Here is a 22,211-nt window from a genome sequence, read left to right on the forward strand (position 1 = left end):
TGTGTTTTTTTGTCTTTATTTTATGAATATGCTGCATTGCATTGATTGATAGTATATGTTCAAACAACCTTGCATTCCAGGAATAAATTCCTCTTGCTCATGGTGTATAATCCTTCATACAGGGTAATGGATTTAGTTTGCTAGTATTTTATGGAGAATTTTTTAACCTATATCCTTAAGGAATATTTTTTTTAATTTTATTTTATTTTTAAACTTTACAATATTGTATTGGTTTTGCCAAATATTGAAATGAATCCGCCACAGGTATACATGTGTTCCCCATCCTGAACCCTCCTCCCTCCTCCTTCCCCATACCATCCCTCTGGGTCGTCCCAGTGCACCAGCCCCAAGCATCCAGTATCGTGCATCAAACCTGGACTGGTGACTCATTCCATATATGATATTATACATGTTTCAATACCATTCTCCCAAATCATCCCACCCTCTCCCTCTCCCACAGAGTCCAAAAGACTGTTCTATACATCAGTGTCTCTTTTGCTGTCTCGTATACAGGGTTATTGTTTCCATCTTTCTAAATTCCATATATATGCGTTAGTATACTGTATTGGTGTTTTTCTTCCTGGCTTACTTCACTCTGTATAATAGGCTCCAGTTTCATCCACCTCATTAAATCTGATTCAAATGTATTCTTTTTAATGGCTGAGTAATACTCCATTGTGTATATGTACCACAGCTTTCTTATCCATTCATCTGCTGATGGACATCTAGGTTGCTTCCATGTCCTGGCTATTATAAACAGTGCTGCGATGAACATTGGGGTACACGTGTCTCTTTCCCTTCTGGTTTCCTCAGTGTGTATGCCCAGCAGTGGGATTGCTGGATCATAAGGCAGTTCTATTTCCAGTTTTTTAAGGAATCTCCACACTGTTCTCCATAGTGGCTGTACTAGTTTGCATTCCCACCAACAGTGTAAGAGGGTTCCCTTTTCTCCACAACCTCTCCAGCATTTATTGCTTGTAGACTTTTGGATCGCAGACATTCTGACTGGTGTGAAATGATACCTCATAGTGGTTTTGATTTGCATTTCTCGATAATGAGTGATGTTGAGCATCTTTTCATGTGTTTGTTAGCCATCTGTATGTCTTCTTTGCAGAAATGCCTATTTAGTTCTTTGGCCCATTTTTTGATTGGGTCATTTATTTTTCTGGAGTTGAGCTGTAGGAGTTGCTTGTATATTTTTGAGATTAGTTGTTTGTCAGTTGCTTCATTTGCTATTATTTTCTCCCATTCTGAAGGCTGTTTTTTCACCTTGCTTAGAGTTTCCTTTGTTGTGCAGAAGCTTTTAAGTTTAATTAGGTCCCATTTGTTTATTTTTGCTTTTATTTGCAATATTCTGGGAGGTGGGTCATAGTGGATCCTGCTGTGATGTATGTCGGAGAGTGTTTTGCCTATGTTCTCCTCTAGGAGTTTTATAGTTTGTGGTCTTACATTTAGATCTTTAATCCATTTTGAGTTTATTTTTGTGTATGGTGTTAGAAAGTGTTCTAGTTTCATTCTTTTACAAGTGGTTGACCAGTTTTCCCAGCACCACTTGTTAAAGAGATTGTCTTTAATCCATTGTATATTCGTGCCTCCTTTGTCAAAGATAAGGTGTCCATATGTGCATGGATTTATCTCTGGGCTTTCTATTTTGTTCCATTGATCCATATTCTTGTCTTTGTGCCAGTACCATACTTTCTTGATGACTGTGGCTTTGTAGTAGAGCCTGAAGTCAGGTAGGTTGATTCCTCCAGTTCCATTCTTCTTTCTCAAGATAGCTTTGGCTATTTGAGGTTTTTTGTATTTCCAAACAAATTGTGAAATTATTTGTTCTAGCTCTGTGAAGGATACCGTTGGTAGTTTGATAGGGATTGCATTGAGGCCACCATCACCCTAATACCAAAACCTGACAAAGATCCCACAAAAAAAGAAAACTACAGGCCAATATCACTGATGAACATAGATGCAAAAATCCTTAACAAAATTCTAGCAATCAGAATCCAACAACATATTAAAAAGATCATACACCATGACCAAGTGGGCTTTATCCCAAGGATGCAAGGATTCTTCAATATCCACAAATCAATCAATGTAATACACCACATTAGCAAACTGAAAAATATAAACCATATGATTATCTCAATAGATGCAGAGAAAGCCTTCGACAAAATTCAACATCCATTTATGATAAAAACTCTCCAGAAATCAGGAATAGAAAGAACATACCTCAACATAATAAAAGCTATATATGACAAACCCACAGCAAACATTATCCTCAATGGTGAAAAATTGAAAGCATTTCCTCTAAAGTCAGGAACAAGACAAGGGTGCCCACTTTCACCATTACTATTCAACATAGTTTTGGAAGTTTTGGCCACAGCAATCAGAGCAGAAAAAGAAATAAAAGGAATCCAAATTGGAAAAGAAGAAGTAAAACTCTGTTTGCAGATGACATGATCCTCTACATAGAAAACCCTAAAGACTCCACCAGAAAATTACTAGAACTAATCAATGATTATAGTAAAGTTTCAGGATATAAAATCAACACACAGAAATCCCTGGCATTCCTATACACTAATAATGAGAAAACAGAAAGAGAAATTAAGGAAACAATTCCATTCACCATTGCAATGAAAAGAATAAAATACTTAGGAATATATCTACCTAAAGAAACTAAAGACCTATATATAGAAAACTATTAAACGCTGGTGAAAGAAATCAAAAAGAACACTAATAGATGGAGAAATATACCATGTTCATGGATTGGAAAAATCAATATAGTGAAAATGAGTATATTACCCAAAGCAATTTTTTTAAATTTTATTTTATTTTTAAACTTTACATAATTGTATTAGTTTTGCCAAATATCAAAATGAATCCACCACAGGTATACATGTGCTCCTCATCCTGAACCCTCCACCCTCCTCCCTCCCCATACCATCCCTCTGGGTCATCCCAGTGCACTAGCCCCAAGCATCCAGTATCGTGCATCGAACCTGGACTGGCAACTCGTTTCTTACATGGTATTTTACATGTTTCAATGCCATTCTCCCAAATCTTCCCACCCTCTCCCTCTCCCACAGAGTCCATAAGACTGTTCTATACATCAGTGTCTCTTTTGCTGTCTCGTACACCGGGTTATTGTTCCCAAAGCAATTTATAGATTCAATGCAATCCCTATCAAGGAATATTTATTTCTTCCCTTGTGATGTCATTTCTGGTAATAAGCTTCGTATAATGAGCTGGCAAATGACCATTTGTTTTCTACATTTTAAAATTATTTTTAATTATGATAAAATACATAATATCATAGAAGGCAATGGCACCCCACGCCAGTGTTCTTGCCTGGAAAATCCCATGGACAGAGGAGCCTGGTAGGCTGCCGTCCATGGGGTCACGAAGAGTCAGACATGACTGAGTGACTTCCCTTTCACTTTTCACATTCACGCATTGGAGAAGGAAATGGCAACCCACTCCAGTGTTCTTGCCTGGAGAATCCCAGGGACGGGGGAGCCTGGTGGGCTGCTGTCTACGGGGTCGCACAGAGTCGGACATGACTGAAGTGACTTAGCAGCAGCAGCACATATAACATTAAATATTTCCTCTTAAACAATTTTAAAGGTGCAATTATATGGTATTAAGTCCTTCTATTCTGTTTTTTACAAAAGTTCATGAAAGAGTTATGATAATTGTAATATAAATATTAGGTAGACTTTAACAGTGCAGCCATCTGGACCAAGGTCTTCCTCTTTGGACATTTTTTTGCATTATTAATGTTATCCCTTTATTTGCTACAGATATTCAGATTTTCTACACTTTCATGAATGTATTTCCATACTTTGCATCTTGGAATTTATCCATTTCATCTATGTTTTCTAATTTTTTAGTGTTCATGGTCAGTGCTCAGAGTATTCTCTTATAGTCCTTTTATTTCTTTAAGATCAGCAGTGTTGTCTCCTCCTCTTTGCTGATTTCAGAAACCTGATCCTTCTGTCTTTGTGTCTTGACCAGTATCCCTATGGGTTGTCAATTTTGTTGATTCTTTCAAAGAACCAATGTGTTATTTTTATTTCTTCTTTTGTTTTCCTATTTTTAAATTCATTTATTTCTGTTCTAGTGTATATTATTTTGACTTTTCTCTTTGCTGTTCTTTGCCTTAAAGTTCTATAAGGTTTGAGATTTTTCATCACTTTTAATATAGATATTTCCAGCCATAAATATCTCTTTATGTACAACATTATGTGTATTGCACAAGATTTTGTATGTTGTATTTTCATTTTCATTCCTGCCAAATCATTTTCTAATTTTACTTGTTATTTCTTCTTTGAGCAATTGATTGTTTGGAATGTGTTGCTGAACCTATGGAACTCATAGAAACAGAGTAGAACCATGGTTAACAGGGACTGAGGGATGCGACAAAAGTGGAGATGTTTGGCAAAGAGAGTAAGTCTTCAGTTATAAGATGAAGAAGCCCTGAGAGTCTAACATACAGTGTTGTGCACTTGAAACTTGCTGATAAAGAAGACCTTAAGCATTCTGACCATACACATAAACACACACGTACACACAAACACACACACACTCTTAAATGGTTATTATTGAGGTGACATAAGTAAATTGATAGTGGTAATCATTGCACAAAATATGTATAGGTCAAATCATCACATTATACACTGTAAATATATACAATTTTTCCATTTTTTGATTTTTTATTTTAATTGGAGGCTAATTACTTTACAATATTGTGGTGGGTTTTGCCATACATTGACATGAATCAGCCATGGGTGTACATGTGTTCCCCATCCTGAACCCCCCTCCCTCATCCCTCCCCATCCCATCCCTCAGGGTCATGCCAATGCACCAGGCCTGAGAACCCTGCCTCATGCATCAAACCTGGACTGGCAATCTATTTCACATGTGATAATACACATGTTTCAATGCTATTCTCTCAAATCATCCCACCCTCGCCTTCTCCCAGAGTCCAACAGTCTGTGTCTCTTTTGCTGTCTCGCATATAGGGTCATCGTTACCATCTTTCTAAATTCCATATATATGTGTTAGTATACTGTATTGGTGTTTTTCTTTCTGACTTACTTTCACTCTGTATAATAGGCTTCAATTTCATCCACTTCATTAGGACTGATTCAAATGCATTCTTTTTAATAGCTGAGTAATACTCCATTGTGTATATGTACCACAGAGTTCTTATCTATTTGTCTGCTGATGGACAACTAGGTTGCTTCCATGTCCTGGCTATTATAAACAGTGTTGTGAAGAACATTGGGGTGCACATGTCTCTTTCAATTCCAGTTTCCTCAGTGTGTATGCCCAGCAGTGAGATTGCTGGGTTGTATGGCAGCTCTATTTCCAGTTTTTTTAAGGAATCTCCACACTGTTCTCCATAGTGGCTATACTAGTTTGCATTCCCACCAAAAGTGTAAGAGGGTTCTTTTTTCTCCACACCTTCTCCAACATTTATTGTTTATAGACTTTTGGATAGCAGCCATTCTCACCGGTGTGAAATGGTACCTCATAGTGGTTTTGATTTGAATTTCTCTGATAATGAGTGATGTTGAGCTTTTTTTCATGTGTTTGTTAGCCATTTGTATGTCTTCTTTGGAGAAATGTCTGTTTAGTTCTTTGGCCCATTTTTTTTTTTATTGGGTTGCGTATTTTTCTGGAATTGAGCTGCAGGAGTTGCTTATATATTTTTGAGATTAATTATTTCTCAATCGCTTCATTTGCTATTATTTGCTCCCATTCTGAAGGCTGTCTTTTCACCTTGCTTATAGTTTCCTTTGTTGTGCAAAAGCTTTTAAGTTTAATTACGTCCCATTTGTTTATTTTTACTTTTATTTCCATTACTCTGGGAGGTGGGTCATAGTGAATCCTGCTATGATTTATGTCAGAGAGAGTTATCCTCTAGGAGTTGTATATTTTATGCTCTTACATTTAGATCTTTAATCCATTTTGAGTTTATTTTTATGTGTGGTGTTAGAAAGTGTTCTAGTTTCATTCTTTTACAAGCAGTTGACCAGTTTTCCGAGCACCACTTGTTAAAGAGATTGTCTTTTCTCCATTGTATATTCTTGCCTCCTTTGTCAAAGATAAGGTGTCCATAGGTGCATGGATTTACCTCTGGGCTTTCTATTTTGTTCCATTAATCTATGTTTCTGTCTTTATGCCAGTACCATACTGTCTTGATGACTGTAGCTTTGTAGTATAGCCTGACATCAATAAATATATACAATTTAAACTGTCAATTATATCTCAATTAAGCTAGAGGGGGAAAAATGAAAGAATAACCACCATAGAGTAACAAAGTTTGAAAATTTCTGTGTTCCTTCTCCTCTTTACCTCTGTTAGGCTCTGATACTATTCTCTGAGAGAGCTTCACTCATCCGTTATTCTCTGTGGGCCTGGTGTCCATCTCACAGCAGTTGTATCCTTCTATTTATCTGTACTGACCACATCTGGAATGGGTAGTATGGAAGGTGGGGAAAGGAGGCCTGGAAAGTTATTTTTATTCTTGAAAAGTCAAAGTCATTTTAGTTTCGGTACATAGTATATTTAGCTATCAATTCCCTCAAAAACGTATTAGACACCCAATAGGTTTCACTCCTTCAGTCATTTCTATGTTTTAGGGACCACACTTAGGTCCTTTCCTAGAAGTAATTTTGTGGCTTGATTTATTTTGCTTTCTTTCCTTCTGAACATAATAGAGCTACCACGAGGCTCCCTGCACACAGATGGAAAGACTACAACTTACTTCTCTTTTCTCTCTTGTTACAGTCAACTGAAAGTGGATCTAAAGTTCACAACCACTTCTAATCTCATCTCTTCTTCTTTGGAGCTTACAAGTGGTGCATTTTTCTAATTCAACAAAGTTTTGAATTTCTGTGCTATGTTTTTTTCTTTTCATTTCTGACCTGCAAGATAAACAATTATTTTCTGAACATAAGTTCACCGAAATACCCTGGTGAACACAACAAGCTAACAACATTCAGTTTGCCTCCCAAGTTACCTATATAGCAAAGATTTTGCCATTGACTATCATGTGTCACCACATTTATATTTTTGAGTGTCAGTTTTCTTGCCAACCTACTCCAGACTCTTAAACCATGGCCACATATTTAAGACTTGTTACAATAACACCTTACCTCTAGGAACTAATTTCTGTGTCAGGTCAAATAACACTAGCTACAGAAGAGACAACTCCCAGATATTGGTGCTTCCCCCACCACACACACACAAGTCATAGTCTGATGAGGGTTGAGCAGTAACAGACTCTTTCTCCATCTTCAGTTCTATTATCATAGAATCCTTTAATTCTAGCTTTATGAGTGAAGAATGTAGATAAAGAAAAGTCCTTTTAATCTTAAGTATATTTAGGCATAGTATGATTTAACACAAAGACTTTACTTCTTTTAAAAATAGTATCCTATTCATCAGTGTGTGTGGAGTTTGTGGTCTGACTTAACTATTCTCTAAGTGGAAGCTTAGAGCCACAAAAAAGATATACTTAAAGAAAATATCCCTCATTTCCCAGCTTACTTGATAGTAGGCTAAGCACTTATGAAAGAAAGGTGCATAGCAACAGTAATTTTACAAATCTAAACATTGCAAAAACCAATGTGTTCTTCAGTAAAAAAAGTAGTCTCAGAGGTGAAAAAATATAGACAGACCATGGATTAGTTGTTGGAGAAAGAAGAGCAGGTGGTACACATGGAGAGGAGACAGCACTTTGTCTGGTAAAGATCTTTTTTTTTTTTTCAAATTTCTCTTTCTTCTCTACTACTTATGTTTTAAAAACCACTATAATCTTATGCAAAAATATTCCAGTAATTACCCCAAATTCTATATTTGCAATATCACATTAAAAATAAGGTTAATGAAGAAGAAAAAGAACAACAAATTAGGAAAGAGTAACAGAGTTTGAGAATTTCTTTCTGTTTGCTATACTAATTATGTTTGAGCCACTGTCCTGCTGGAACAAGTATGGTGGTAATGCCGATGATAGTAGTGATGCTGGTAATGACTAAGACAATGATGATTTACTGCCTCGCTAAGTGCTAACTCTGCATCTAGCAATGTGCCAACTAAACTAAACACATTCATTTTATTTGTATGCCCCAGACGAGTGAGCAATATATCTAAGACTTTCCCCACTTTTTAGTAAAGAAGCAAAAATCTTGAGGAGTTTAAAATTTCTCAAATCAATCAATCTTCAATTAAATAAGTAATATGGACTAGAAATGATATAAATATAACCTGTTATGTCACTCAAAATTCAGGCAACAATGATTGTGAGATCCTGAACCTTGATATCAAAGAATACAAATAAACCACAACAATTATATAGTATTGTTAAAAGCAACTTTTAAAATAAAGAAAGCATTTTTAACATCACACAAAGGAATTCTACTTTATTCAGGAGGTAGAGGATAAGTAACAATTTCCCAGCCTGTAGAAACCCCTGCCCAGATGACAGACACAGAAGACAGTGAGAGAATCCTCTGATGGGACCCAGGAGAAGAGCTGCTGTTCTTCCTTCTGAAGCTTTGTGATGCTTTCTTGGGCACTTCCAAGAGCAAAGCCGTATAGCAACCTCAGAAAGGAAACCTCTAGCTGTCTGAAATCGCCACAGGCATATTGCTGGCTGAAGGGTGGAGAAGCTCCTTCTGTATCCATGATGGGATTTGAAGAGAAGGCAAAGGTAGAGCTGTGGAGCTAGGTGAGTCAACTGTCCTTATCCTTTCCTGATCCAGATAAAAGCTGATATTGTTACTTGCACTTGGGTGGGCACTTCTCTTGGCATTGTTGGGGAGGTGGCACAGGAGGGCATTTCTGCTGGCACTGAGGAGGTGGGCATGGCTCAGGGCACTTTGGAGGTGGGCATGGCTCAGGGCACTTTGGAGGTGGGCAAGGCTCAGGGCATTTCGGTGGGCACACTACTGGAGGTGGCTGGCAGGGCTGCTTGCACTGCTGCTGCTGCTGAGACATCTTTCTGGAATCTTAGAATCTGAAAGAAATTACATGATAGTGTTCACAAGAAGGAATTCCTAAATAAGGACATGGCAAAAATTATGTAATACCATCAGCTAGGAGCCAATCTCTAAGAATGTGCTTTAATTTCTTTAATTCCGTTTAATGAATTTCTGGCTTCTCTTGCTCTCTTAGGAAATGGTTTCATCAGCCTAGAGAAAACCTTCTCTTTGCTCATACAAATTTTCTAAAGAAAATATGTTTATTTGAAAGAACACAGCAGTAGGTTTTTTTTTTTTTTTTTTTTTTTTTTTAATTAAAACATCTTCAAAAAAAGTCCATCACAAGTTCTAAAATCTGGGGCAAGCTCATAAGCAATTCCTATCTTCATTATCTCTCATGAGGTCCCAGCAGTATGACTTGTGTACAGAGCAAAGGGCCACCAGGAAGGATACAAGGGCCTCATAGTTTCTAGGATAAATGCCTCTGAAATCACCACAGAAGGACACCAAAATGATATCAAAAAAAGGAAAAAATACTTTCTTCTTTACCTCTTAATATCAAAGATTTCCTATTAACTTCTTTTTCAGTAGGGAAATTCAAACTCTCTACCAGAAACCTAATAAATATAGCATACAAATTCCAAGTTCCCATCCACTAAGGAGCATTAAACACTTGATCATAACTTTGGACCCACCAAATTTGCTGCCTCTAGCATAAATTCAATATTCGGGAGCCCAAGAACAAAGTAGAACTGAAGAATCAGACTCACCAGGTTCTCCAAAGTCTATCAGGACTTGAGTAGCAGAAGGATGGCAGTGATGCAGCAGAGGGCCTTTTTATTGGGGCTTGCTGCCCCACCCAGGGGGAAGTTGAGCTGCCAAAATGGGCCTGGTTCAGTCATTTCCCAACCAAAATGCAAATCCATCCATAACTGGCTTGACAGGGACTCCGAAAAGAGGATATGCCCTGCTCCAGGATCTCCTCACTGGATTATGTTCTTATGACTCACAGTCTCTGCTTAGCTCTTAATTTCAGGAATTTATGACAGAAGGATTTGCAGGGATTGTGGGGGGTTGTTCTCTAACTTGTCATCAAGGGATCCTTTTCTTGATCAGAGGATATGCTCTTCTCTCTCTTTCACCTTCCTTGAATTATAAAACTGTTTGTTTTGTCCACTTGAACTGGTTGCCATTCTATCTACATACTGGGTTGCAAAGGGCCTGGTTACCTGGGACACTTTTCTCTCTACCTCAGACTCTTCTTATGATGCATTTCCCTTTGATCCCTGGCCTGCTAATCTAAAGTCTCCTTGCTTCTAAAATAAACTGAGGCAGGTTGCAGGTCATCTCACCAGCCTTCCCATCATGATAGATAGACACCTTCAGTAAAATGGTAACCCTCTAAGGTCCTCCTTTCACTGCTTTGCCACATGGAATACAGGACATCAAGATTCTTGTGACCTTTATAAATCTGTCTCACCTTGAATCACAGGAAATTCACTACAAGTGTAGCATCACCTACTGTAATTCAGATATTGTGGCAGCTCAGACCTTAGACCTATGATAGAAAGCAAGCTTTTTGCTCATAACTCCCCAACATGACCCATCACCTGCTCCTACATAACTTCTCCAACTGATCTCTTTTTATTTCTTAAACTTTTGAGAAATTTCCAAGGATTGTTCAAATTTTCCTGCCTCCTTGAAATTATTGAAAAACCCAATCTAAAATGCAATGCTATTCAAATGGCTACTTTTTAATATATTTACTATTTATTAATTATTGAAACACATGTTTCTCCATCAAATCTAGCAGTAGATTTAAGAAAAAAATTTGAAATCACTTTATTAATAATTCAGTGATTGAAGTTCATTGTCATTCATATAAAACTTTTAATTATTAATAATAATTTTATGATAATTTTAACCTTTACATTTTCCATATTGGTCACAGTGGAATATATGTGAAATAAACTTATTTTCACTCTTTCTTTTTTTGCCTGTTTATTTTTAAATTTTTTCAATTTTTTTGAATTTTTACTTTATACTAGAGTATAACCAATTAACAAGTGTTGTGACAGTTTCAGGTGGACAGCAAAGAGACCCAGCCATATGTATACATGTATCCATTCTCCCCCAAACTCACCCTTCCAGGCTGCCACATAACATTGATCTGCTCTACTTTTTTTGTACAATTTGCCAGTTTGCTGGGAAGAAAGTTTGATGGTTAATTTATAGATCTACTTGACTGGCACAGGATATCCAGATATTTGGTCAAACATTATTCTGGATTTTTCTCAAAGGATGCTTTTGATTGGGGTTAATATTTATCAGTGGCCTGAGTAAAGGAAGTTGCCTTCTAAAATGTGGGTAGTCCTCACTGAAAGCCTGAATAGAACAAGGCTGACCCTCCTTCAGGTAAGAGACAATTCCCCAGCCTAATGGACTTCCAGCAAGTTTTCAGCTCTACAAACTTCAAATTCTCCAGAATTCATAATCTCTCTCTCTACTATATCTGTGTGTGTGTGTGTGTGTATAAAACTTGAATATTTCATCTGCCATTTTATGTAGATGACTGACTATGGAAAATTAAATTAAAAATTCCAAAAGTTAGCATAAAAAATTTTTTAAATATTAATATTATATGATACTTGTGATGTGTAATTAGGACAAATAAAATGAGCTTTTAGGGAATGACTGAAGTTGAAAAAACAATGCCCTAGTATGTTCTCCAACCCTGGCAAAGATTTCATTTGTGCTTTTCGCAGATTTAGCAGTCAACAGTTCTTCTATAGTTCCTATCTTCTATCCTGGACATGAGTTATACTCTTTTCTGTGCCGTCCCCTTGGTCACTGAAGCTGTGTCTTGTGAGCCGTGGCTGGTGAAAGGGCCCTGTCTGATTTAGGAATAAATTTACAATGCTAGCTTTATGTTACTGTAGAATGTGGAAATATATTCTCAATGAATCAGGATGTCCCATCTCATCTGACCCAAACACTTCCTTAGACGGCTATCATGTTCTTAAAATTCTTTTGTCAGGATTTAAAACTCTTTTATTCCATAAGTATCAGGTTTGAATTCTTTGAGAGGAAAAATAAATATAAAATACCATTTAAGATATAAATAATAGAGAGGTTTGGGAGAGATAAGAGGGTCAGAGCGCTAAAGTTCTGAAATCTAGGTGAAATATGAACTTAGGACTGATCTGATACATTTGCTTTTGTCAACTCTTTTCAAACATGCTTTTGATCTTTAAAAGACAGTGATTTTAAAATTCTGTTTCAATTTGCTTATTCTCTGTCTTCTCCTTCAACCCTCTAGACCCCTTATCTGGCTATATTACCCTTCACTCCCAATGTATACCTCTTAACTGTCCAACATGGTACATTGACAGGTTGTCAATGCTTTTAAAAATAACTTTTAATATTCTTTTAAATTCTTCCTGCAATCAGTAGGAAGAATTTCTCAACCAACTTGTCTTGGTCAAATAATCAGGAAGCTTTACAAGAACGTGACTTTGTAATGTGAAAGGAGGAAGAAGTGGAGAATGAGAAAGAAGAGGAAAGACACTTGAAACAGTCACCAGAAATTATGTTCCAGAAGCTGGGACGTAGCATATTCCTCTAGCTCAGCAACATCTTCACTGACTGCTGTATACTTTTTAAATATAATGATGAATAGTTGTAAAAATGAAACTACATCACAATATATATAATCAGGAAAGCATAAAGCTGTTCAAAAAAAGAGTACCATCATTAAACTCCAAGAAATAACAACTGCTTATATTTTTGCTGTATTTAGTGTTAGAATTTTTTATTTTTCATAAACTCACACACATGCATGTATGTCTATAAAGGTTATTGATATGAAATCTTTCCTCTTTTGTAATATGGATGTTTCCAGCCATAAATTTCTCTGTTTTTATTTTGCACTACATGTATCATTAAAGTTATTGCATGCTGTTTTAATTTTTCCTAAAGTATGTTCTAATTTTGTTTATTATTTCTCGTTCAACCCATTGGTTATTTAGAAATGTGTTGCCAAACTCAAAGAACTCACAGAAACAGAGGGCAAAATGGTGGTTAGCAGGCACTGAGGGGTGGGGCAGAAGTGGAGATCCTAGGGAACGGCAACACCCCTTCAGTCATAGGATGAATAAGCTCTGGAAGTCTGAGGTACAGCACAGTGACTGTAGTTAATAACACTGTTTTGTACTTGCAACTTGCTAAAACAGTAAACCTTAAGCATTCTCGCCACACACCCACATGCTTAATGGTTATTATTGAGGTGATTAATGCATTAAGTAACCCAATGGTGGTAAACGCAAAAAAATGCACATATGTCAAATCACCACATTATACACAGTGAAGTGAAGTGAAAGGTACTCAGTTGTGTCCGACTCTTTGCAACCCCAAGGACTATGGCCCACCAGGCTCCTCTGTCCTTGGAATTCTCCAGGCAAGAATACTGGCGTGAGCTGCCATGGTCTCCATACATGGTGAAGACGTACAGTGTAATATCTTAGTTATGCCTTAATAAAACTGGGGACAGGGGAGGTGAAAGAATAATGACCAGACAACAGAATAACAAAGTTTGGGAATCTCTGTGTTCCTTTTCCTCCTTGCTCTATTAGGCTCTGATACTAGCCTCTGAGAGAACTTCCCTCATCCATTCTTCTCTATGGACCTTGTAACCATCTCAGCGGTTATTTCCTTTCAGTCGCTGTACTGACCACATCTGAAATGGGTAGTGTGGCAAGTGGGGAACGGAGAGCTAGAAAGTGGTTTCTGTTCCTGAAAAATCAGTCTGTTTAGTTTGGGGCATAGTTTATTTAGTCATCAATTTCCTCAAAAAGTTATTAAACATCTGATATATTTCATTTCTCCAATCATTCTATGTTCTAGGGACCACACTCAGTTCCCTTCCTAGAAGTAACTTTGTGGCTTCATTTATTTTGCTGCCTTTTCACCTGAACATAATAGAGCTGTTAGGTAGAAAGTTAGGCATCAACAACTAGGGGTGGCCTAGGGTAAAAGGAGGAAAGCTGATCTCTAAACCCCATCCCTGCTGCTGCTGCTGCTAGGTCACTTCAGTGGTGTCCGACTCTGTGCGACCCCAGAGACGGCAGCCCACCAGGTCCCCCATCCCTGGGATTCTCCAGGCAAGAACGCTGGAGTGGGTTGCCATTTCCTTCTCCAATGCATGAAAGTGAAAAGTGAAAGTGAAGTCGCTCAGTTGTATCTGACTGGTAGCGACCCCATGAACTGTAGCCTGCCAGGCTCTTCCATCCATGGGATTTTCCAGGCAAGAGTACTGGAGTGGGTTGCCAAACCCCCATCCCAGATACGCCCAAAGGAGCTCACAGATATGCTACAAAATAACCACAGAGATTTTACCAACTCCTGCGCATGCCCTAGGCACACAGTGGATACAAACTAACCACAGGGCCTTCCTCAAGTAACCTCAGGCAGCTAGGAGCCTATTAAGGATTTATAAATATTCTATGTGGATATATATCTGATTATAATACACTGACCAGTCCATTCTGAAGGAGATCAGCCCTGGGATTTCTTTGGAAGGAATGATGCTAAAGCTGAAACTCCAGTACTTTGGCCACCTCATGCGAAGTGTTGACTCATTGGAAAAGACTCTGATGCTGGGAGGGATTGGGGGCAAGAGGAGAAGGGGACGACAGAGGATGAGATGGCTGGATGGCATCACTGACTCGATGGACGTGAGTCTCAGTGAACTCCGGGAGTTGATGATGGACAGGGAGGCCTGGCGTGCTGCGATTCACGGGGTCGCAAATAGTCGGACACGACTGAGCCACTTTACTGAACTGAACTGACTGATAACAGGCTGAATTATGGGAAGACGTACACAACAGAGCCTGTTGTTATGTAACTTGAAACTGTCTCTAGACCTTGAGTGTATGTCCATTTACATTCCCTTTCTTGATTGGTAGCAGGTATAAAGCCCACTTTGTACAGGGCACAACCAGAAAGGAAAAGATGGGAATTACAAAAAGGGGGAAGCCAAGAGGAATAGTTATGATAACTCTTTCGGAGTGGGTCTGCTCCCATGTCTTGGGAGTGTCTGTTTAATAAAAGATCTGTTTGCATAAGCTATAACTGAGCTGTAATTTGTCTGTTTTAACTCTTTAGTCTACTATTCCACAGTTCCCTGATACACAGGTAGAAAGACTACAACTTCTTCCTCTTTTCTCTGTTATTATAGTCAACTGGAGGTGGATGTAAAATTCAAAACTGCTTCTAATCTCATCTCTTTGTCTTTGGGCTTTACAAGTGGTGAGTTTTCTAATTCAACAAGCTTTTGACTATCTAAGCTATAATTTTTTTCATTTTTTTTATTCTGGCCTGCAAATCAGACAATTATTTTCTGAACATTTGTCTATCAAAATACCCTGGTAAATTCAACAAGTAACCAACGTATGCTTAACCACCTAAGTTACCATGGACAATCATTATTTCAAATGTTTTGCCATTGAATAACATGCATCACCATGTTTGTGGGTTCCAATACCAGTTACCTTGCCAACTACCCCCTGTCTCTAAGTGAATGCCATAATTTTAAGATTTATTACAGGAGCATCCCACCTCAGAGAACGGATTTCTATGTCAGGTCAAATTATACTAGCTATAGTAGAGACAGGTTCAAAATATCAGTGTTTATTTCTCACACATGTCATAGTCTGATGAGGATTGAGCAGGAATCTGGGAATCTTTTTCCATCTGCAGCTCTATTATCTTAGAGTCATTTACTTCTAGATTTGTAAGTGAAGAATGTAGGAGACAAAGATCCTCTTGATTTTGTATATGTTTAGGTACAATATGATTTAATGAGAAAACTTTTAAAAATAATACTGTTTTTAAGAATAATACTGGTGCTTGCGTGTGCCTGTTGTATGTTTGTGTGTGTGCATATGATCTGAATTAACTCTTCTGTTGCTGGACACTTACGACCAAAATGCTTAAAGAGCATATCCCTTTTCACAGCTTATTGACCCTTAAGCTAATCACTTAGAAAACAAGGTACCTAGCAGCAGTGACTTTGTAAATCTAAGTAAACATTGCGACCTCAATGTTCTTTAAAGGTGGGGTCAAAACAATCAGGAAAGTAATTTCATAGTTGAAAAAATATAAAACAACCTTGAGGGTGATAAGTTTTTCGATTAAGAGGAGCTGATTTTACACATGGAGATGAGGTGGCACCTTGTCTGGTAAGGACTGTTTTAATTTCCCATTCTCCTGTACTACCCATGTCTTCAGAGCTACTTTAATTTTATGCAGAATATTTCACTAATTTGCAAAGGATGTTTGTCTGTATTGTCACATTAAAATAAGGTTAAATTATAAAAGGAAAAGAACAGAATATGAAAGGGTAGTAGAGTTTAAGAAGCTTCTTGCTTTCTGGCTATGTGTGCACCACTTTGCTGCTGTAGTCGACCTGGTGGTGGTGGTGATGCTGGTGATGGTGGTGACGGGGTGCTGATACACACAGTGCTGATCTGCTGCTTCACCAAGTGCTCTGTATGTGCTTGTTTAGGTGGCATTGTGCCAAGTAAATTACAACAGTCATGTAAGTTTTATGCCTCAGACAAGTTTGCAATGTAATTATGATTTTCCTCACATTTTAGCAAAGGGACTGAAATCCTGAGTAATTGCATAAATTGTACCTCAAATCAATCAAGAAGTGATCATTAAGAAAATAGGGTGGGATTTTAAATTATATAGAAATAATCTTTTCTATGACTCAAAATTTAGATAACTCTGTTTATGAGAGCCTAAACCTTGGCATCAAAGAAGGATAGGAACAAACCAAGATGATGATATGGTATTACTAAAAGCAGATTTTAAAAGAAAGAAAACATTTTTTAACATCACACAAAGGAACTGTAGTTTATTCAAGAGTGGAGGATAAGTAACAATTGCCCAGCTGGTAGAAACCCCTGCCCAGGTGACAGAGAGACACAGAAGACAGTGAGTGAATTCCCTGATGACATCTGGGAGGAGAGCTGTTGCTCTTCCGTCTGAAGAACTGTGATGCTTTCTCAGCTGTCCTCCCAGAGGGAAGTGGTGTAGCAGCCTCAGGAAGGAAACCTCTGGCTGTCAGAAATCGCCACAGGCATATTGCTGGCTGAAGGATGGAGAAGCTTCTTCTGTATTCATGATAGGCTTTGAAGAGAAGATGAAGGTGGAGCTGTGGAGCTAGGTGAGACTACTGTCCTTATCCTTTTCTGATCCAGATAAAAGCTGAAGCTTTTACTTGCACTTGGGTGGGCACTTCTGCTGGCATTGTTGGGGAGGCGGCACAGGAGGGCATTTCTCTTGGCATTTTGGAGGTGGGCATGGCTCAGGGCACTTGGGTGGGCATGGCTCAGGGCACTTGGGTGGGCACACTACTGGAGGTGGCTGGCAGGGCTGCTTGCACTGCTGCTGCTGCTGAGACATCTTTTTGGAGTCTTACAATCTGAAAGAAATTACATGACAGTGTTCACAAGAAAGAACTGCTATAGAAGGACATGGCAAAAGTTGTGTAATACCATCTGATAGTATCCAGACTCTAAGAATGTGCTTTAATCTCTTTAATCCCTTTTAATGAGTTTCTGGCTTCTCTCTCCCTTTTAGGAAATTATATCATCAGCCCAGAGAAAACCTTCCCTTTTCTCATATAATTTTTCCAAAGGAAATATCTTGGTTTTTAAAGAATAAAGCAATGGCTTTTGTGTTCGTTTTATGAAAATAACATCTTCAAAAAACGTCATCACAAGTTCTAAAATCCTGGGCAAGCTCACAAGCAATTCCTATCTTCATGATCTCTCATGAGGTCCCAGAAGTATGACTTGTGTACAGAGCAAAGGGCCACCAGGAAGGATACAGGGGCCTCATACTTTCTAGGATAAATGCCTCTGAAATCACAACAGAGGGACACCAAAACAATAACAATAAAGGAAAAAATACTTTCTTCTTTACCTCTTAATGTCAAAGACTTCTTAGTAATGTCTTTTTCAATACAAGAATTCAATCTTTGTACAAGAAACCTAATAAATACAGCATACGATTTTGCCCAAATTCCAAGTTCCCATCCAGTAAGTACTATTAAACCCATGATTATAACTTTGAACCCATGAAATTTGCTGTCTCCAGCATAAGTTCAACATCCAGAAGCCCACGAACAAAGCAGAACTGAAGAATCAGACTCACCAGGTTCTCCACAGTCTATCGGGATTTGAGTAGCAGGAGAATGGTGGTGGTACAGCAGAGGGCCTCTTTATTGGGGCTTGCTGCCCCTCCCAGGGGGGAGTGGAGCTGCCAAAACTTGCTGATCCAATCATTTCCCAACCAAAATGCAAATCCATTAATAACTGACTTGGTAGGGACTACAAAATCAGGAAATGTCCTGCCCCAGGATCTCCTCACTGGATTATGTTCTCATGACTCATAGTCCCTACCTTAGTGCTCAGTTACAGCGGTTTAGGGCAGTGGAAGGATTTGCAGAGTTCTCTAACTTGTAATCAAAGCCTCTCTTTTTTGTTTGGGGATGAAGACCCTTTGATATCTTTCATGTTCTGTGAATTATAAAACTGCTTTCCTTGTTCCACTTGAACTGGTTGCCATTTTGCAGTTCATAGTGGGTTACAAAGAGCCTAGCTACTTGGTGACGCCTTTCTCTTTACTTCAAGTTCTTATAATGCTTTTCCCCTTGATCCATGACCTGCTAATCTAAGTTTCCTATCTTCTAAATTGACTGAGTGCAGGTTGAAGATCATCTCACCAACCTTCCCATCCTGATACTTAAACACATTCAGTAAAGTGGTGACATCTAGGGTCCTCCTTTCACTGCTTTGCTCCTTCAAATAATGAACATCAACCAAGCAGATTCCTATGCCCAGATATTTGGTCAAATATTATTCTGGGTGTTACTCTAAGAATGTTTTTGAATGAGATTAATATTCATCAGTGGACTGAGTAAAGGAGGTTGCCTCTGTAAGGTGGATAAGCCTCAAACAATCTACCGAAAGCCTAAATAGAACAACATCTGACCCTCCAGCAGGTAAGAGACAATTCCCCTGCTTGATGGACTTCCACCAGGGTTTTTGGATCTGCAGATTTTGAAGTTGCCAGTCTTCATCATCTCTCTCCCCTTTTCACTCTCTCTCTCTCTGGGAAGTATGGGCTTCCCTGGTAATGCTAGTGGTAAAGAACCCATCTGCTAATGCAGGAAACATAAGAGACACGGGTTCAACCCCTGGGTCGGGAAGATCTCCTGGAGAAGGAAATGGTTATCACTGCAGTCTAGTATCCTTACCTGGAGAATCCCATGGGAAGAGGAGCCTGGCAGGCTACAGTCCATAGGGTCACAAAGAGTCAGACCGGACGGAAGCGACTTAGCCTGCATGCACATGTGGGTGTGTGTGTGTGTATATATATATATATATATATCTGCCATTTCATGCACAGTATTGCCTATGACCTATTAAATTAAAAAATTTTAAAGTTAGTTTAAAGTCAATTTAAAATAACGTTTTAATATTATGATATATGTGGTGTGTAATTATGAGAAATATAATAAGCCTTTAGAAAGTGACTAATATTTGGGAAGCAATGCCTTATTATGTTCTTAAATTCTATCAAAAGATTTCATTTCTGCCCTTTTAGTCTTGGATATAAACTATCCTCTGTCCCTTTGGGCTTGAAGATTTTGTTATGGGTCTTGGCTGCTGAGGGGCCCTGTCTGGTTTACAAAAAAAGTTACAATGCTGGCTATGGTACTGTAGAATGTGGGAGCATATTTTTAATAGAATCAGGATGTTCCATCTCACCTGACCCCAACACTCCCCTCGACTACTGTCATGTGCTGAAAATTCCTTTCTCAGGAAATAAGTCCTTTACATTCTATAAGCAGATAGCAAGTTTAAATTGTATGAAGCCAAAAGTCAATGTCTAATATCATTTAAGACTATGTCATCACAAATAAGTGACTGAGAGTAGGTTTGGGGAGGGGAGAGAGGGTCAGAGCACTAAAAGTCTGAAATCTAGGTAAAATATGAACTTAGGGCTGATCTGATATATTTACTTTATTCTGCTCTTTCCACATATGTCTTAGGTCTTTAAAAGACAGTAATTTTTACAATGTATTTTCATGCTCATTCTGCCTTTTCCTTCAGCCCTCCAGTCCCCCAGTTTGCCGTATTACCTTTTGCTCTCCAATTTGGTACCTTGACATGTTGGCAATACATTTACTGATTAGTCCTTTCATATTTAAAAAAAATTCTGCCTGCAGTCAGTAGAGCTGACTAATAGCAAATTAAGCATTTAAAGTGATGTTGCTTAAATCTCCTTCCTCCTTTTGATCAAATAATCAAGAAGCTTTTCAAGAATGTGGTTTTGTAAATGGGAAAGGAGGAAGAAGATGAGAATGAGGAGAAGAGGAAGAGAAAGAGGAATCTCTGAAATAGTCACTAGCTAAGCTCCAGAAAGTAAAGAATCATTGAATCAACACAGCATCACATCCCGTCTGTTGAACAGGTTGGGGCTCCTGAATTATTTTCCTCCTATCAGTGAGGAAGAGCTTTTAACCATTGGCCATGACCATGCAGGGACAGAGGCATTAACTACAGCACCTTCAGAATAGATCTCTACAAGCAATGCCATCACTGAATGGATCATATAGAGTATTTCAGAACACAAAGAGAAGGAACTTTACTCAACAGATCAGTTACTACTTCCCATAGTTTCATATCACATCTAAGACATAAATCCTTAAAGAAATGTCTGATTTCTGTCATCAAAAATTTTGAGAATTAACTGGTCAAATGGGATTTCAGTGCCAGGTGCTCCAGCTTTGGTCACATCTGGAGACATTCCATTGAGGACACCTCTCTTAAAAAGAGAACAAATCATTACAAAGCACGAAAGTCACAATAGACATGGTGCCCCCAACATGTCAGCCACAGTCACGTGATAGGTTACAGTGGTAAACTTGAATAGTCAAGAGTTCCTCAAGATCAACCACATGAACAGCTGCCACAAGACTACTGTCTCCATTCTCTAGCTTTCTGAGGGTTTCACTGTGAATCGTTATTATAAGAAAAATGAAAGGAAAGAACATTTTTAAAACTTTTTGCCTAATTTTCGCTTTAACATTTTATCCCACATTTTACTACTTTATGTTATTTACTAGTGAGCAAAATAATTTCTGATAATTAAGATTCTACAATAAAATAGAGAAGTAAAAATAAGTAAATGAGAATTATGGTGAAATGTTCCAAATGCTTGTAGAGAAGTAACTACAAGTATCCTTGAATTTCTCCCTTTTTGCTTTTATTTCTGAAGGTAAGGCTCACTCTTCACCATCCTTCCATAATCTTGCTGAATTGGATAAGTTACAATACATGCATATATGTATTCTTAAGATCATTAAAGTTAATACTATCAGAAATATTCAAATTATAATTTAAAAATCATTTGTAAAGCATGATGAGATTTTGATTAACATATACTTAAGAAAAGACAGGAAGTACATATAATAATTTGCTAAGAGTGTTTACCTTTAGCTGATGTAGTTACAGATAATTTTTACTTTTGTGTTTTTATTTTCAAAAGAATCTCCAAAGAATATTTGTTAACAAGTGAAGGATCTTAACATGTTACTTGAAAAGGTTACAAGGGTCAAGTTTCTCTATTCCCCAGTTAGAGGTAAAATATTCTTTCTCCTTTCCAGATCTGAGATTCTATACCAGCATTTCTGGCCAGTCATCAAAGTTGGGCCTGGAGGTGGTAGATGTTTTATTGTTATTCTCTCCGTATTTGATCACATTTCAATATAATCTTTCCTAAAGAAAAGTCACAATGATAACTCACCATCTTCCCAGCATTGACATATACACAAAAAAGCCACAAGCCCCCAATAGTCATATGTACCTATGAAATAGTTCAAATAAAAAAGGGAGATCATACTTAGCTTAAAATTAGTGAGGAGGGAGTAGGTGCGGTGACGAGAGAGTAGCATGAAAACATACATTAGCATATGTAAAACAGATAGCCAGTGGAAATTTGCTGTGTGACACAGGGAGCTCAACCCAGTGCTCTGTGATAACCTAGAGGGCTGGGATGGGGTGGGAGATTCAGATGAGCTTCAAGAGGGAGGGGTATATGTATACCTGTGGCTAATGCATGCTGATGTATGACAGAAGCCAGCACAAT

The 22,211-nt window shown here is 38.1% G+C and overlaps 2 long non-coding RNA genes across 2 annotated transcripts; both read right to left on the reverse strand.

Moving 5' to 3' along the window:
- Positions 1 to 8,397: 8,397 nt before the first annotated feature.
- LOC147376517 (uncharacterized) lies at positions 8,398 to 9,909 on the reverse strand. The gene is made up of 2 exons (XR_015161678.1): positions 9,758 to 9,909; positions 8,398 to 9,022 (listed from the first exon to the last, which is right to left on the reverse strand). It is a non-coding gene; the product is annotated as an uncharacterized LOC147376517 (long non-coding RNA).
- Positions 9,910 to 17,259: 7,350 nt separating this feature from the next.
- On the reverse strand, positions 17,260 to 18,416 carry LOC147376518 (uncharacterized). The gene is made up of 2 exons (XR_015161679.1): positions 18,210 to 18,416; positions 17,260 to 17,475 (listed from the first exon to the last, which is right to left on the reverse strand). It is a non-coding gene; the product is annotated as an uncharacterized LOC147376518 (long non-coding RNA).
- Between the last annotated feature and the right edge of the window lie 3,795 nt (positions 18,417 to 22,211).

Source organism: Bos grunniens, chromosome 3, assembly GCF_055505025.1.
Source record: "Bos grunniens cultivar Pamir isolate PY7600 chromosome 3, Bosgru_T2T1.0, whole genome shotgun sequence".
Taxonomy (NCBI): Eukaryota; Metazoa; Chordata; class Mammalia; order Artiodactyla; family Bovidae; genus Bos; species Bos grunniens.